This window comes from Ostrinia nubilalis, chromosome 14 (assembly GCF_963855985.1).
Source record: "Ostrinia nubilalis chromosome 14, ilOstNubi1.1, whole genome shotgun sequence".
Taxonomy (NCBI): domain Eukaryota; kingdom Metazoa; phylum Arthropoda; class Insecta; order Lepidoptera; family Crambidae; genus Ostrinia; species Ostrinia nubilalis.
Genome location: NC_087101.1, coordinates 12997110 through 13013247, shown reverse-complemented (window position 1 = coordinate 13013247; position 16138 = coordinate 12997110).

Here is a 16138-nt window from a genome sequence, read left to right as displayed (position 1 = left end):
TGTACTTTTTTATTTTTCTTTGGTTTACTATAAAAAAATGTTACAATTCTGATCTTAGTTATCTTCAGTGTACCTACGACTTCGCAGTGACGTCATTTCCCAATTATTCCCTTATACTTAACTGGAAAAGTTGAAGTTACATAAAAGGCACCTTATTTCTTTATTTGTGAACGAAGGCGTTGGCCAAAACCTACAACAGTTAACTCAGAGTGCGGCCCCGAACTTTTTCCCGGAAATCAAAGCCGCCCGGTTTTTATTCATTTCCTTATTCACTCGATGTGCAACATAGGTACCATGCTATACTGCTATAGTAATCTACAGAGATTAGTCACTTAGTTTTACTCTAAAATATTGGTTTCAGAGTCATTAGGACGTGTTTTTATTGTCTGTATTATGAGTAAAACTACATAAAAAAATGTACATCGTGTATTGTAAGTAGGATGCTACCAGATTAAGTAATAAATCGCCTGCTCTACAAATTATTTTGTAAGAAAGTTAACTTGAAGTAGCATAATTTGGATTTTTGGTTAATAGTTTAGGAGAGGATTCATTTCCAAAAGTAATATTTTTAATTTTGTTGATCTGTAAGTCACTTAGTTTGTAGAGGTCGTAGTCATAGTCGTAGTTCATCGTGTAAAGTGCATATTTTATATTGTAAGTTGTTTACTGCCTCACGTGGATATCGATACAGCAAGGTCAGGGCACAGCACTAGCGGCCCACTATCGGGCGGTTTACTTCGACCCCGCTGCCCTAGTTCTGGTGAACTTGTTTATTCACGGGCGCCATATTTTTGTTTTTTATCTTTTCGACCTATTGTCTGGCTAGATTGAAAACCTTGATGTTAACTCCATTGCAGCTGAACTGGGTAACATGCTTTTATTTACCTATATTATAAATGCCAAAGTTTGTGAGAGTGAATAGGCATTTTTTATTAACTTTGTGCAAAAACTACTAAATGATTTTTGAAAGTTCCGAAATACCGTTAAAATCTTAAAAATGTACTGCTCTTAAATGTTTAAAAAAGGGCCTGACGAGGCAAACTTAAATTAGTCGTTTTCTAAAGTAACTTAACTAGAAAACTTAACTTTAACGGAAGGTCATAGGTAGGTAACAGAAACAAGCATTTAAATAACATCATTCAAGTAAAATTTATTAATGTCAGATGTCCCTGGCGTAACGTATCTTCATTATTTTACTCAGTGAATCATAATTCCTTTAATGTTGTACATATGTTTGTGACAGCCCATCAAGGGTAATAAGGATTCTCATGTAATTGCAATAAGCCTACTATTTTGTAACAAAAATTTAGTATAGTCTCTGTACATTTTCTTCCCGTCTTTAGAAGATACTTTCATCTTTACAGATAATTGATCCAGATAAAAATTGACAACTTTTTCTTTTTCAACTGGAGCGAATCTTCAAAAACACGTTCCAAGTTATTTTTAGAACTTGTTATGTTGGATTATTAGCTAAAAAGTAATTTCTTTTCAGCAAATAGGCTTTCACAAAGCACTTTTGCACTAAAATGTAGTAATGTTTTCACTTTACATTTAAGAATAATCTTATTTGTGATGACTTTCAACAAATTAACTTTGTAGCGACTAGGTTAATACAAAATGCATTAACTTTAATGCACACAGGAGCTTGAGTGCGAGACGTGACGTCATTATAGTGACGAATTAAGTTAGCAAGATCACAACTGTACCATTTTGAAATTATATTACTTAATTAACCCATAGAGATTCGTAACCAGTAGAGACGATGGCCGTTGGGGCAGAAAAGTTCTCGAGTGGCGGCCGGAAGACGTAGCGTGAGCGAGCAGGCCTCCCACTAGGTGGACCGACGATCTGGTGAAGGTCGCGGGAGGTCCCTCCTATGCGAGCGGCGCAGGACCGGTCTTTGTGGAAATCCTTGGGGGAGGCCTTTGTCCAGTAGTGGATGTCTTTCGGCTGAAACGAACGAATTAACCCATGGAATAACATGGATGGCTTTTTTTTACTCTTGATCACAATCTCTCCCGAAGAATGATTATTATCAATAACGATTGAAGGGGTCTATTTTGTTTACGAAAATAAATCGGTCTATCGAGCACGAGTGGCAACCGGCTAAAACAATCACTTCAGTCTAGTGGCTTCGCTCTCGAGTGGAGATGTTCGATGGGTTGATTTTAACAATTTTCTCGTAAGACGTTTTACGCCCGTATTCACAAACGATGCTTGCTTAAGTTAAGCACAGCGTTGAATAGAGCTCTGTGATTGGTTGTGTGTCCGCTGTGCGTCCACGCGCACTGTGAGACCTCATGTTAATGTTTGTGAATACGGGCGTTATTTTCTGTTCCGAACTCTTAATAAATACTGAGGTTTAAGTTACGTCATTATTTTAAAATATTGTAAAGTTACCGATAAGTTGATGGTAATCTCTTTCTTTTATTTTTTCTTCTTCAAGGACCACAGGAAAGGCCGTCACAGGCATCTAAATATTATGTTAGCGTTTATTTTATTTATATAGAGAATAATTAGTGTCTGGAAAAACTTCAAGAGGATTTAAGACAATATTTAATCAAAGATGTAACGGTTAATTATATGTAATAAAGAAATAAAAATAAAATAAAATAAAAATATTTGAGCTAGACTGTGAAAATGTTTTTTTCTTTTCATTTCTTTCTTTTCTTTAAGTAAAGAGCCTATTATAGGTACAAGCTATTCCCAAGAACTGCGTGTTAAATATTGACAGAAGTCAAAACTCACAAAGTTATCAGAACAAACATATGTTCTTTCATTTCTTTTTCATCCAGAATAAGTTTCAGAACTTATGAGCACTGTTATTGTTTTAGTTCTCAGAACATCAGAGCTGAATCTTTGTTAACAGATAAGACATAAGTAGGAATCTGATTAATAGAAGTATATTGCGATGCAAAATTAACTTTGCAAGTTGTTTAATCAGCCTAGGTAAATATTTTTCTCTTATTATAATGACATTTAGATACCACGATGATGCTGACTGTACACCCAGGGTTGGCACTTATCAGACTTCGCAAAGATTACGCGATCTCGAACCGCAGGGCTGTCAAAACGAACAAACTTAAATTACTTGCTTGAACGAGACCCTTAGCCGACGCATCCCTTTGTGGCGAAAACTTTGTGAGGAGGAACAGATAATTTAATTAAAAAGCCTTATGAATGTCTGGTTATGGCGCCCTGTTTTCGCATATTTCGTTTATATAAAATCTTTAGCCGTGTGGTTCCGGCAGAGTAGAATAGGATTTTCCCGTAGATTTTTCCCGAAAAGGCGGATAAAATACAATTATGCGATAATCAGGCCTCCCCAAGCTGTTTAGCCAAGGTTGGAAGTGTAAGCTCAATCTCCCATTTGTGTTTGGTAAATTACTGAGAGAAAGGCCGTGCTCCTGCAGTGGAAACTAAATGATCTGTTTTTTATGCATGTATTTTTCAATAATTAGTTTTTTTATTAAAATAAAGTGGCAGTGGGCGGGGCACATAGCTCGTAGAGACGATGGCCGTTGGGGCAGGAAAGTTCTCGAGTGGCGACCACGGGCTGGAAGACGTAGCGTGGGCAGGCCTCCTACTAGGTGGACCGACGATCTGGTAAAGGTCGCGGGAAGAGCCTGGATGCGGGCAGCGCAGGACCGTTCATTGTGGAAAACCTTGGGGGAGGCCTTTGTCCAGCAGTGGACGTCATTTGGCTGAAACGAGTTTTTTTACATAATTATATTTAATCAGTTATCAGTGTGCCTACCATGAGTTTACGTTAGGTGAGCTCGCTAGCGAATACGTCAAAAAATTCTATGAAGATTTTATTTCTTGAAAGTAGTCGCTAGGGGCGCTGCACAATATGTCATACATTTAAATGTCATTTTTTTACGCAGTCGCTAGCGAGCACACCTAACGTAAACTCATGGTAGGCACACTTATCATGCAATTACATTTTTAGTTATTAACAAACTACTTAGCAGTTTGTCAGCAATTACGTAAGTCTCGTGTTACAAAGTAATTCAAATTCAAAATATTTATTCATAGCAAAATACATATTGCGTTAAAAATTTACAAAAATACCCTACTTTTGATTCTCTGTCTAGCTTAGAGTAGCATAATGAATGTGAATTACTACTCCTTAGTTCTTTCCTATAGCCGTTATAACACTTATAACGGTATTTGCCGGTTTGTTATTTACTGTAAAACATAATTATTATTTCGCATAAGAAATCTCCACCTTAAAGTTACGCGGAATTTTCTAGTCAAAGTCTTAAAGGTTTCTGCAAAATTAAATCGTCCTCAAACTCATTCCGAGCGGAACGTTGTTCCGAACAAGACAACAAATCCGATGAATGTTCTGACGAGGAACACGAAATTCTCTAATTCTCTCGCAATACCCTTTGCCGATGACAAAGGTTGGTATTCAATAGTGATGGGCCCACTTTGACTTGAAACATCGAGTTAATATTAGCAATAATTTTAGAGCTTTTATTCAAAATATAGCAAGTTTTTGTAACTCTCAAGTCCAGAAATCCTTCCTTTCGTGGCCCAATGATTAGAGAAAAATATTTCTTTGTAATTGTTTCCTTTGTGTAATCTGATTACCCCTGACTGTGTACCCGGAAAAATTATTCCTGTGCTTCGGAAAACAGGTTAACGCCCATAATGGGTAAGTAAGACTAATATCAGATCTGTGACCTCAGTTATTGTTACTTGATACAATCCATTAATTTGATTAATGAAAAGAAGAAAACTATAAAACGTATCGACACGTTACTCCACTAACCAAAAAATTGGACGGTTCCTCAAGTAACTTTGACAACATTTTTTTTCTTTTTCTCTCCATTGTTTTTGTACTTTTGTCAAATAAATATTTTTTCTTTCTTTTTTTCTAAGTAGCATACTTTCAATCTCCTTTAAAAAAAAATCAGAGAAACTTTATCGATATTATCGATATACATCTTCCCCGGCACTATCCCCAAGGTATTGCTCAAATGCCTATCGGAGTCTGCGGAAGCCTCGAACATCAAAGGCTCCAGGTGGAAGTTCCGTCGGCCTGCTCCAGCCCCGGGCGCTTGCAAATCGTTTGTGCACTCACATTACTGACGGGGCTGTGACCACGCTAAGTTTGCCTGAGCTTTCGAAATTAATGAACTTAAAGAGGTTTTTTGTGTGATGTAGCAGCTTTAGCTAATCTTTTTAAGTTCATTTATCGATTTTATTCACTTGGTTGGTTGGTCAGTGTGTTTTCGGGGGCTATACATGCAATAAGTTTAATTTGAGGTTATGATCAGACTTTGAGCTTATATCAGATATGTTTTATGCAGAACAAGCCAGGTAGGTACCTATTTGCCCTTATAAAGGCGATGTGCCTTTTCAAGTACCAATTTGGCAAGATTTCCTTAGATACTTCGTAAAACCTCTTGAAACAATAATGTTGTTTTCTTCAATCTCAACAATTTCCTGCTCTTCAACGAACGTTCCAAATAAAAATGTTTCTTCTTCCGTATTTGCAACGTGGAATTGTTAAAGATCGCTTAAGTGCTCACGGATTAATTTGCTAATTAACCATTTGAAGAGTGCTCGTTTATTTATGGAATCGCTTCAAAGTATATTTTTACTGTTCTATTTTATAGAGAAAACGGCATATGAAGCTAAACGTGTGGCATCTTATACAGTTCTAAAAAGTGCTATTTTGTAAAATAATATTTTAATGTGCTATTGATTCTCGTTGCTGATACCCATGTTCTACATAATCTGCAGCGTTTTGTTTATCACATGAGACGAAACGCTAGATGTGTCCGTAGAGTTGCTCCAATTTCGTATTTTACTTAAATCGTATTTTACTATGGCGTTTTTTAATGCGAAAATAAAGTAACGTTAATTTTATTTAAATTTTTAAGGTCCATGCTTAGATCACAATAGGTAACGTTAATTAAAATAAGGATTGTTTGTGAGTAAGAAGTAAGTAAGTACAGTAATTGTTTAATGTTTTTCTTTATCACGATCAACCTTCACACTTATAAAACGTTTCATAATTAGCCTTAAACAGAGTACTAATTTAATGAGGTGCAAGCACGCACATAGGTACTACGGTTCTCTTAAAATAGCTTTTAATTGCTGAGCGAACATGAAATTAATAAAAGCATTAAAACTGAAAAACATAAAATTTAACTTTACCTACCTAAGTTTTAGTTATACTGATCGTAAGGACTAAAATGGATATAAGATTAAGGCTAAGTTGCGCCATCTTACTTTAACTTTGACAAACGTCAAAAATCTCTCAAACTCCATACAAAAAGCACCGGTTATTGTCATTGTTACGGTTAAAATAAGGTGGTGCAACTGAGCCTAAGTAGTAGCCAGTTACGAAAAATTACAGAAAACAATAAAATTGAATTATATTTATTTACAGTGACAGTGTTAATTAATTTTGCATGCCTAGCTCGTCCTTATTACGTACGTTGCAAATGGTATTTCCAGTAATACATGAGGCTAACTAAGGTGATTGAGTTTCAGCACTTCTTCCCACCAGCTTCTACCAGATAATATGTTGTCTCGAAGCGGTAGTGTTGGGCAAGTTATATTTGTGAGGTGTAAAGGCCTCCATAGTAATGAAGAATCTTAATTTAATTTTTTTCTTAGATATCTTCATGCATTGACGTCATTCGTCGTCTAGCTCAGTAATCGTGGCTGGATTTTTTGCGCTGCTTTTTTCTCAGCACTTGCCCATTTATTGTCTCGAAGCAGTGGTATGGTTAATACGGGGACGTGTAAAAGTGCAACAATAAAAAGAATTTTATTTTACTGTCTTTTCTCTAACTTTGTATTAAAATAATGTCCCCAAGTACAATCTGTACTTTAGTACCAATAGCCATTTCATGTTTACGTCCCTTTCAAGTTAAGAGCGAGCATTAAAGTGGGCCTAAACGACATATAATGGGATTATGGCCGGGCTGAGTATGAATTTGTATTCAAAGGCATTCTGGGCACATGAAGGCTTTGTAGGCAGTAATGTAAGTAGTGGGCTGGCATAATTCAAATGTTTCATGTGTGTAATACACTATTTCTTCAAAAGGTTAATTGTTTTGGGTAAGAAGAATTAGTTAAGTAAAGAAAACTTGGTTCTTTTGGCTGAAACGACGACGAAACAAAACTTTTACCTCTGTGGGAGGTAAACTAAGTTTGTATTCGTGTCAGTTAAACTTATAGCCTCGTTTTAAGATCCAAAAATCATAAAAAATAATAATTTCTTACCTGTGATCGAAACGAGCTAGTTACGATCGTTAACAAGTCCTATTATCAATTCCTCATTTAGAATTTTGTCCATTTCCCTAATCTGTACAGCAGAGTTTCCCCCTGAATTTTTCGGGTGAACTATGTAGTTAGGTGTACCAAGGGCAAATTCTAGAAATAATTCCCATCGTTGATAACTTACTTAAAATAATTTGTAAAAAAAGCTAAACAAAATAACATTTACCTTACATTTGTATTCCATTACCACCTTCTACAAATCTTACAAAAACTCCGAACCCTTTGTATCTACCACAATAACAAAGAAGGACCTCTCCAGAAATTATGTGGCAGAACCTCTTTGTTGCTATGAAAGAGGGACGGAGGGACGCTATGAATTTCAGGTAACGACGCTTGGAGGGAAGCCCTCGATCGAATAACATTCGGGCGCTGAGTGCTCTCGCTTCCTTTCAAACTTTCTTACAAATGAGGGATAGTGGACTTCTTAAATGTGCAACGAGACGAGTTTTTTCAAGTCCCACCATTTATTCAATTTCCGTACTAACACTCTTAGGTTGAGTTGCACCACCTAAATTTGACCGTAACTATAACGATAACCGGTGTTTTTTGTATGGAGTTTGACAGATTTTTGACGATTGTCAAAGTTAAAGTAAGGTGGTGCAACCCAGCCTTAGATTTTATTTATGTTTATAAAATTTTGAATGTAACCCCCTGGGATAGAACCTTAACTCATGGAACCTCAAGTGGTCGCATGGGCTCTTCTATTGTGTCTCTTCTAATTTTCTAGACACTTCGCTAACATAAAGGTATAAATACATAGTTGTAAAAGTTTTAATAACTGAGATCACAGCTCTAGTACTAACAACTTACTGAGCTGTGTACTTACACGTGTCTGTCGCACCTAACTCAATCGGAGCGACAACTTAACGTGCTCTTCGAAGCATAGATCGTATTTAGTTCCAGAGAAATCGCTATACAAACTCATCCATCTTTAAAATAATTAACTGTAATAGATAACTTAGAATTCCAGTAACCGATTAAATTATCGCCCTTTCACCGAATAAGCCTCCCGACCGCATAACAGAACCAAACAACCAATAGGGTCCTAGTAATTGTATCCAGGCTACAAGTAAATTCAATTTCCCCGGAATGGCTACGAAACTCCGCAACATTTATTACGTTGCGGAACCCTGATAATGTTTATAAAAAGATGAGCAAGGTGGCTCTGATAAAAAAGAAAGATTTCGGCGGGGACGTAATCTGTCTCGGTGAGATTGATCAAGATTTATGAGAACTAGCACTGGCGCTCAAACTTCTGTGGTTTGGGCATACACAATTTATTAAAGACCATGTTTACATATTTAGCTTGGTATTAGTCCAATGGAACTTAGATCCTTATTGAAGCACCAAAATTACAATATGAAGACAGATTTACTGAGCTACGATATAAGATTCCGTATGCGGTTTTAAATTTGATTGCCTCAAAATACACCTATCTATCGTATCTATCTTCATGCTTAAGACCTTAAGAAAACCCTTAAATAAACATATAATAATAACCCAAGTCACTAAGTACGTCACTAAGTTTTGATATTCATGGCTAGATGACGTACTAACAAATAATGATTAATATTGCCTACATACTTTTTCTAGGCTAGTTTGTAACTTATCTTCACTATTATCACTTTATTATCTAAAAACTCTTAAGTACTTTTGGAACTATACTTTCGTACTTATGTCTTAGTTTACCAAAAAAGTTCGTCTAATGACCACATTATTTAAATTTTAAAATGACTAATAGGTGGTTCGACAGTTGGAGAAACATAATGAGTCTACTTTTTCTTATCCAGAATTCCCCCACCTTTGTACTTTCAAGATACTTTTATTTTAATTTGAGTTTTAAAAAAAGCAATGATAATTAATAAAATCAGTTGTTGCTTCTTGTTCTAACAGTTAAGAATTAGTCCGGTGTAGGTATCACCTTCCCCGTATATTAAAACACTTTTTAAGTAAGAAATCCAATAATGTGTGTAATAAATACATACTCGTATCTGATACAATAATGCCCGTTTTCACCATCAATTATAAATTTTTAAGTGACCCCTTTCAAAGCAAAATTCCTGTCATGTGTTACCATAGGGGTCACTTAAAAATTAGGGAGTGATGGTGAAAACGGGTACAAGTTTCTCTCGCGTGGATTTAAACTTCAGCCTATGTCCAGTTAGGAATGTAGCTTTCCAACGGTAATTAATACATAATTAAGGTACTTTTAAAATCATTTCAGTAGTTCCAGACATTACTATCTGCAAATAATCTAACAAACTCTACCTCTTTATTATAATAGTAGGTACCTATTATAGTATTTGTTCTCCTACACTATGACGATGTTCCCACTATTAAGACAAAGAAACAAATGTAGGAACAGCTATTAACATTTATGGTTCCCGTTGGTTACGCCTTCCACATAATAGCGTCAGAGGGAACCGCTAAATTAGGCTCCCCATTTTCCCCTCCATAACCATATAAACAAGAGTATAAATAAACAAACAAATTCTTACAAATGTGGTTATGTTTATGTCGATATCAAATGTCTTATCTTTTCGAATTTAATCAATTTCTGCCAATGTTTAGTGATATTTGATATTGTATAGCATTTTGTATAGATACTGCACAAAAAACGCTATTCCAATTATTATTTTTAAGTTTCGTGCACGTCATCGCCATCGTCTTCTGTCAATATTGATCATCGTTCGTTTCAGCCAAATCCACTGCTGCTGCCTTCCTCAAGGATCAGCATGTTAATATAACTTAATTCTAAAATTTTATTTGTATTTCGTAACGAAATTTTCGTTTCTAGTATCTGAAGATCTTCTGCCTAGGTACTAAATATAGGTCGGTACCTCAATTTGTTACTGGGGATTATGTATTACCTACTTACTTAGATGATATCATATTAACTCAAGTAATATCGAATTCCATTACCTCTGAATATGTAGCAAACCGTACTTAATTAAGATTAAGTGGCTATTTTAGTAGTTGTTATAAGCTTGATAAAATATAATGTTTAATTTAATTTTGTACTTTACGTAAAATTTAATGTAGAGGCGTAAGATACTCATAATGACTGCAATTAAATTGTTCGTAGCATAATTAAGGGACTCTATATTATGCGAATATGCGGCGGCACGTACGAGTATCTTTTGTGAAAGAAAGTCCTTTTTATGTGTGTACAAACATTTAAATTACATGAAATAATAAATAAAATGAATAAAAAATCTTCTCAGAGAAGTAAAGGATAGAATAAATCATGGTGTTTAAATTATAACATAATATTCAGCATATGCCAGACTCTGCACCGTTGTAACGCAAATGAAAAAATATAAAGCCATAACGCCAACCCATAAACTTGACTGCATAACCTTTAAACTGAATAATAAAACGGGATGCCAAACATGTCGCCGCACAAAAATAATTCCAACGCAAGCAGATTTCCCGCCACAAGGGAAAAGTTTCCCTCCCGATTACGAAATTTTGCGGGAATACCTCACAAAATTGCTCCATTCCGAGTAAAGTTGATTCCCGCAAGAGCTCTAGGGGGCGCCACGTGGGTCCAAATTGAGGGGCTGTTGCAAATTTTTGAGACCTGCCACGAATTTGTTGGATGCAGCGGCGTAATTGGTTTTTTTTAAAGAGTTTTCATAAGACATTACAAAATGCCAGCGTTCTTGGTATGGCAAAAATCCTTTGGGGAGGCCTTTGGCTAGCAGTCGAAGTCTTTTGGTGGAAACGAACGAACTTGGTAAAGGCCATAGTTATAACTAGCTAACCAAGTTAAAGTGTTCAAGTTAAAGACCGTCATATTTTTTTAAAGAGTTGTGCCTTCTCCTAAAAGATTTATAGTGCACAAATTTTAATACTGTCGCTAAGCCCTCCAGCTGAGCTGCCTGAGTTAGAAATAGGTTCACCACAATTCAACCTGTCGCAAAACCGACTAAAGATAGAGTTCTCTACTAGAGACATTGACTCCTCAAACGTAGTACAAATTAAGGCGAGATGGGTAGCTCGCACAAAGCTGCATTTCTATTAGAACCAGTGTAATCAAATTATGATTCCACATTAGCTCGGTTTCGCGGAGTTTCCCAGAGGGCGTTTCGCGGTTAATTTACTAACTTGTTTGTTACCAAGACTCCGTTCGCTTGATACTTTTGGTAATATTCATGTTACGAGTATGTATACTATATAAATAACTGGGTATAATACAATTACGGAAAATTATGCCTTACGTTGTAATATACTTTTGACTCGTAATTCTACGCACTTAAATTCTTTTGTTGTTCTTTTTGCTTTCAAATACGCATCTTTTTCGTCTGTGCCATTCGTAAAGCGTTCTTCGTGCCAAGTCACGGCCTCCACTCGACTCGAGTCCGCGACTGTACTACAAAAAGTCCGTAGTGCCTCTTAGTGAGATAAGGGAGAGAGTTTGTAGCACTTTTGCCTCTGACTGTACCCGTTATTAGCTGCGTGGGACCTCGCATGCGCTTTTAGCTTTCATTAAAAGTTTGTAACAGATTTTTTAATGATACCGCGTTATTTTAAGTGGTTTTGTTTTAATTAATGGACGCATGACCTGATTTTACCTAAGGGCGTGTGTATGCTACGGACTGTTTTATAGAGGTCAACGTAATTCAGGCTAACATACAACAGTGTAAAGGATAAAACAATGATTTTAAGTCAATACTACTATGCTACTGCATGCAAAAGTATTGATTTTGTTTTAGACTTCACCTGATGGATTCTTAAATAAAACATGTAAGTGAATCATCTTTATTTGTTTACTTATTTCGGAATTATGACACAAAGACAGATGCTTGAAAGGTAAAATTCGTGGAAATGAAGTCCACAGAAACACAAAAAATAACAATTTAACACTAATTAAACACGGTTACAAAAATACCCTGCCCTACTTCACCCAGCTCAATCTCTCCACAGAAAATATATTTCGCAATTTCACGAAAGTTTGTTTTAAAAATATGGTTGCCGGCTTTAGCGAGCTCAACAATTTTATATTGACTTATAATCTCGGCGGACGAAACTGCAGTCTCTCCAACATTTTCCGATACTCGAAAAGTTACTGCCAATAGTTCCAATAGTGCCAATATTCCGAATATTCGGGCGATTGCAGGCGACGGGTTATCGGAGTATTTGCAGCATTGCAGCGCTTAAGGACCGGTTTGATAGCTTAAGTTATTAAAATGTATCTGGATTTCACTGGCTCTTGAATCTGTGGACTTGGCTGTACAGTTTATGAATTCTGGAAATGTCTCAGTTGTATTTGTCCTTAGGTATTTTAAACTGGGAGCTAAAGCTGGCCCGCTTTGTGAGTAGCAACCCTAAAGTAGCTCCAGTAGTAATTTAAAAGAGGTAAACGGCATACTTTTAAGTCCTTTGTACGAGCACAAAAGAAGTCGTTGATGTTTGTGAAATTTTACAGTGAAAGTATGTAAAATTTTGCATAGAAACTACCGCCTTAAGTAATAAAACTAGCGCCCTGCACTAACTCCGATCACATTTACCTAACTTGCTAATTACTTACCGGTCAAACGGTCCCAGGCGCTCGTAAAGTTGCTTCCAATATTCGATAACTGCAGTGGAAGGGTTAAGTTTAGAATTACTTTGAAATATTAATTGCAATAAATTGAAGCAGGATTTCAAAGTTAATAATTACTTACTTTATTAATGGGCCATTATACTGATGAAAAGAACTTAAGTTTCCAAACTCTTAAACCTAGTTGTATTTTTAGTGGCCGTTTAATACAAAAATTTTTCAATTTTTTCAAATTCAAAACAAATTCTTTATTATCCAACAATGTTAGTATATGTATAAAGGTCCTTCTTCTTCTTGTTACCGATTTACCGAGTGTTAAGAGCTTAGTTATTTCTGCAATAAATTTAAATATTTTGAATACTAAAATAATGCAGGGGCTCATTTTCACAAATAAAAACACAAATACAGTGTCATATGGATTTTTTTCAGTACAACAATGACTAAGGATAGTCTTAATGCAATTAACCTCGCCAGCCCCAGCTAATCAACCGTAAGATACACTTTCATCATGGCTCAGCGAAAAATTGCCCCAAGTAGGGGCAAGATAGCCAGCCTCGGCAAGGAAGGGTTAAGTGGATCTTCTAATTAAGCCGGTTGCTCAACCGCGTTAAGCTAATGGTCCTTTTTGCGATATTGGTATCCCAAGCATCAGGTTAGGACCCACTGGACCATGATTCTTTCGTGCCAGTATTCGGAAACAACGCCTTTTTGTAAAAAAAAAAAACATTTTTTTATTACAGATTTAAAAAACCCCCAACCCCAAAAACGTTGTTAGTTTTAAGAGTTTATTTTTTGTGTCGGGGTTTTTTTTTAAATTTTTGCCATAGACAGACACACACACAGACACTCAGACATGTCAAACTTATAACATCCCGTCGTTTTTTCGTCGGGGGTTAAAAATAGTATGCACCGTTTTAGAATACAAATCAAAATAAAATCTATGCCCAATCTAATTGATGGTGCATCCGGATTTTTTAACTTTGGTGTAATACTATAATTCAATGTAAGTGTCAAAATCGCTAGCTTTAGGGACTGACTCAATACTGAATTGCATTCAGAAAATTGTCACTTCTGCAAAGTCTAGAATCACCTTATCGATTTCAACTCAGTGTTTCTTGTGATTAGTCACTTAAGTACTTACCTATAGATTGGTGATTTATTTATAAAGAAGTAGCGACCCGCCCCTGCTTCGCACAGGTACAATTTATACTTAAAAACCTTCCTCTTGAATTTTTTATTTTTATTTTTATGTGACAGGAGGCAAACGAGCAGACGGATCACCTGATGGTAAGTGATTACCGTCGCCCATAGACACCCGCAGACCCAGGGGCGTTACAGGTGCGTTGCCGGCCTTTAAGGTGAAGATACGCTCTCTTCTTGAAAGCTTGCAGGTCGTATCTGTCCGGAAACACCGCAGACGACAGTCCATTCCACAGTTTGGTTGTACGGAGCAGGAAGTTTCTGGAGAAACGTACTGTTGTGGACTGCCAACCATCCAAGTGATGGGTATGGAAGTGCTGTCGGGTAGATCGGTGGCGAAAAGTGGCGGCAGGGATAAGTCCAGACAATTCTTCGGAGCACTCCCCGTGATAAATGCGATAGAAGATGCACAGAGAGGACACATCTCTACGCAGCGCCAGGGGGTCAAGCCGATCCGAAATGTCCTGGCAGTCAACGATTCGAGCTGCTCTCCGTTCAATGCGATCCAGAGGGAGAAGCTGGTACTGGGGTGCACCTGCCCAAAGATGAGAACAGTATTCCATATGAGGCCGAACCTGTGCCTTGTAAAGTTGCAGACGATGGGCTGGAGTGAAATACCGTCTCGATCTATTGAGCACACCAAGCTTCTTCGAGGCTAATTTAGCCTTACCCTCTAAGTGACCACGGAACTGGACTTCGCTCGATATGTCAACACCAAGGATTCCGATATTGGCTGAGGCAGTTAGGGGAGTGTTCTCGAAACTGCGGGATACGACAAACGGCATCTTTTTGGCGGTGAACGCACAAACTTGTGTCTTTGTAGGGTTAAATTGGACCAAATTGCGTCGACCCCAGTCTGAGACCTCCTTCAAGGAGGTTTCAATTTCGGACACAAGTTTGTTACGGCTCTCAATGACATTCTCCCGAGAGATATTTGCGCGGCCGGTATAAGCGGCATCAACCGTGCTGTCGTCCGCATAGCAATGAATGCCGCTAATTTGCAACATATCATTGATATGCAGAAGGAAGAGCGTAGGCGATAGCACACAGCCTTGGGGGACACCAGCATTCACAGACATAGAGTCTGAGCATTTGCTGTCGACGACGACCTTAATGCTTCTGTCTGCTAAAAAGCTGGCGACCCATCCGCATAATTTCTCGGGAAGCCCATAGGAAGGGAGCTTCGAAAGAAGCGCTTTGTGCCAAACCCGATCGAAGGCCTTCGCCATGTCCGAACTAACCGCCAATGCTTCTGGTGAATCACTCTATCTTTTAAAAAAAACGCATCAAAATCTGTCTCGTAGTTTTAATGATCAAAGCATATATAGGGACAGACAGACAGAAAAGCGACTTTGTTTTATTCGCTGGGTGCGAAGTACTAGGTGGGGGGGACATAATCTATCGCAGCGCTCATGGTGGTCAAAAGTAGAAATAATGTTAGCTCTGTCATCAGATGTATCTGTCAATGGCAAAGCGATTCTACATAATACATTTTAATATCATTAATTAATCGCATGAAAAGGGTCCTACTGGGAACTTAAATAAAAGAGTGGACTGTATTTCGATAGGGCTGTTTTAATAGCCGTTTACAATTTGGAAATAACTAAACTATACAACGTGGTAGTACAAAAATGAGTCACAGTAGTTGTTGTGCACAGATGTTTGCCTTATGATGAGAGCTTGAATTATTGAACTCTGCCCTTGTTTTGTTCTTAATTCTTCTACATCTCGGACTTGTCCAGCCAATACCAACAACTTTCCTTTAAATACGGTTTGTGGTTGGAATTTGATATTGTAACTCTCACAAACCCGGTCTTCAAAACGATACTCATTTCGATCTGAAAACGATATTTAATTTATTACTAGCGATACAGAAACATTTAAATATATTTACTGTTATATAATGAAACCGTTAAAGTAGCTTTTTCTTTTTGTTTTACTGTAAAACTACAACTATAAATGAAGTAAACAAACCCTGACACAATCAAAATTAAACACACTTTTTGGACTTACCTCATTTGATTTGAATGACCAAAATGATTTCAAAACCTTTTTTCCACCCAAATCGTGGTATCACAACAATTT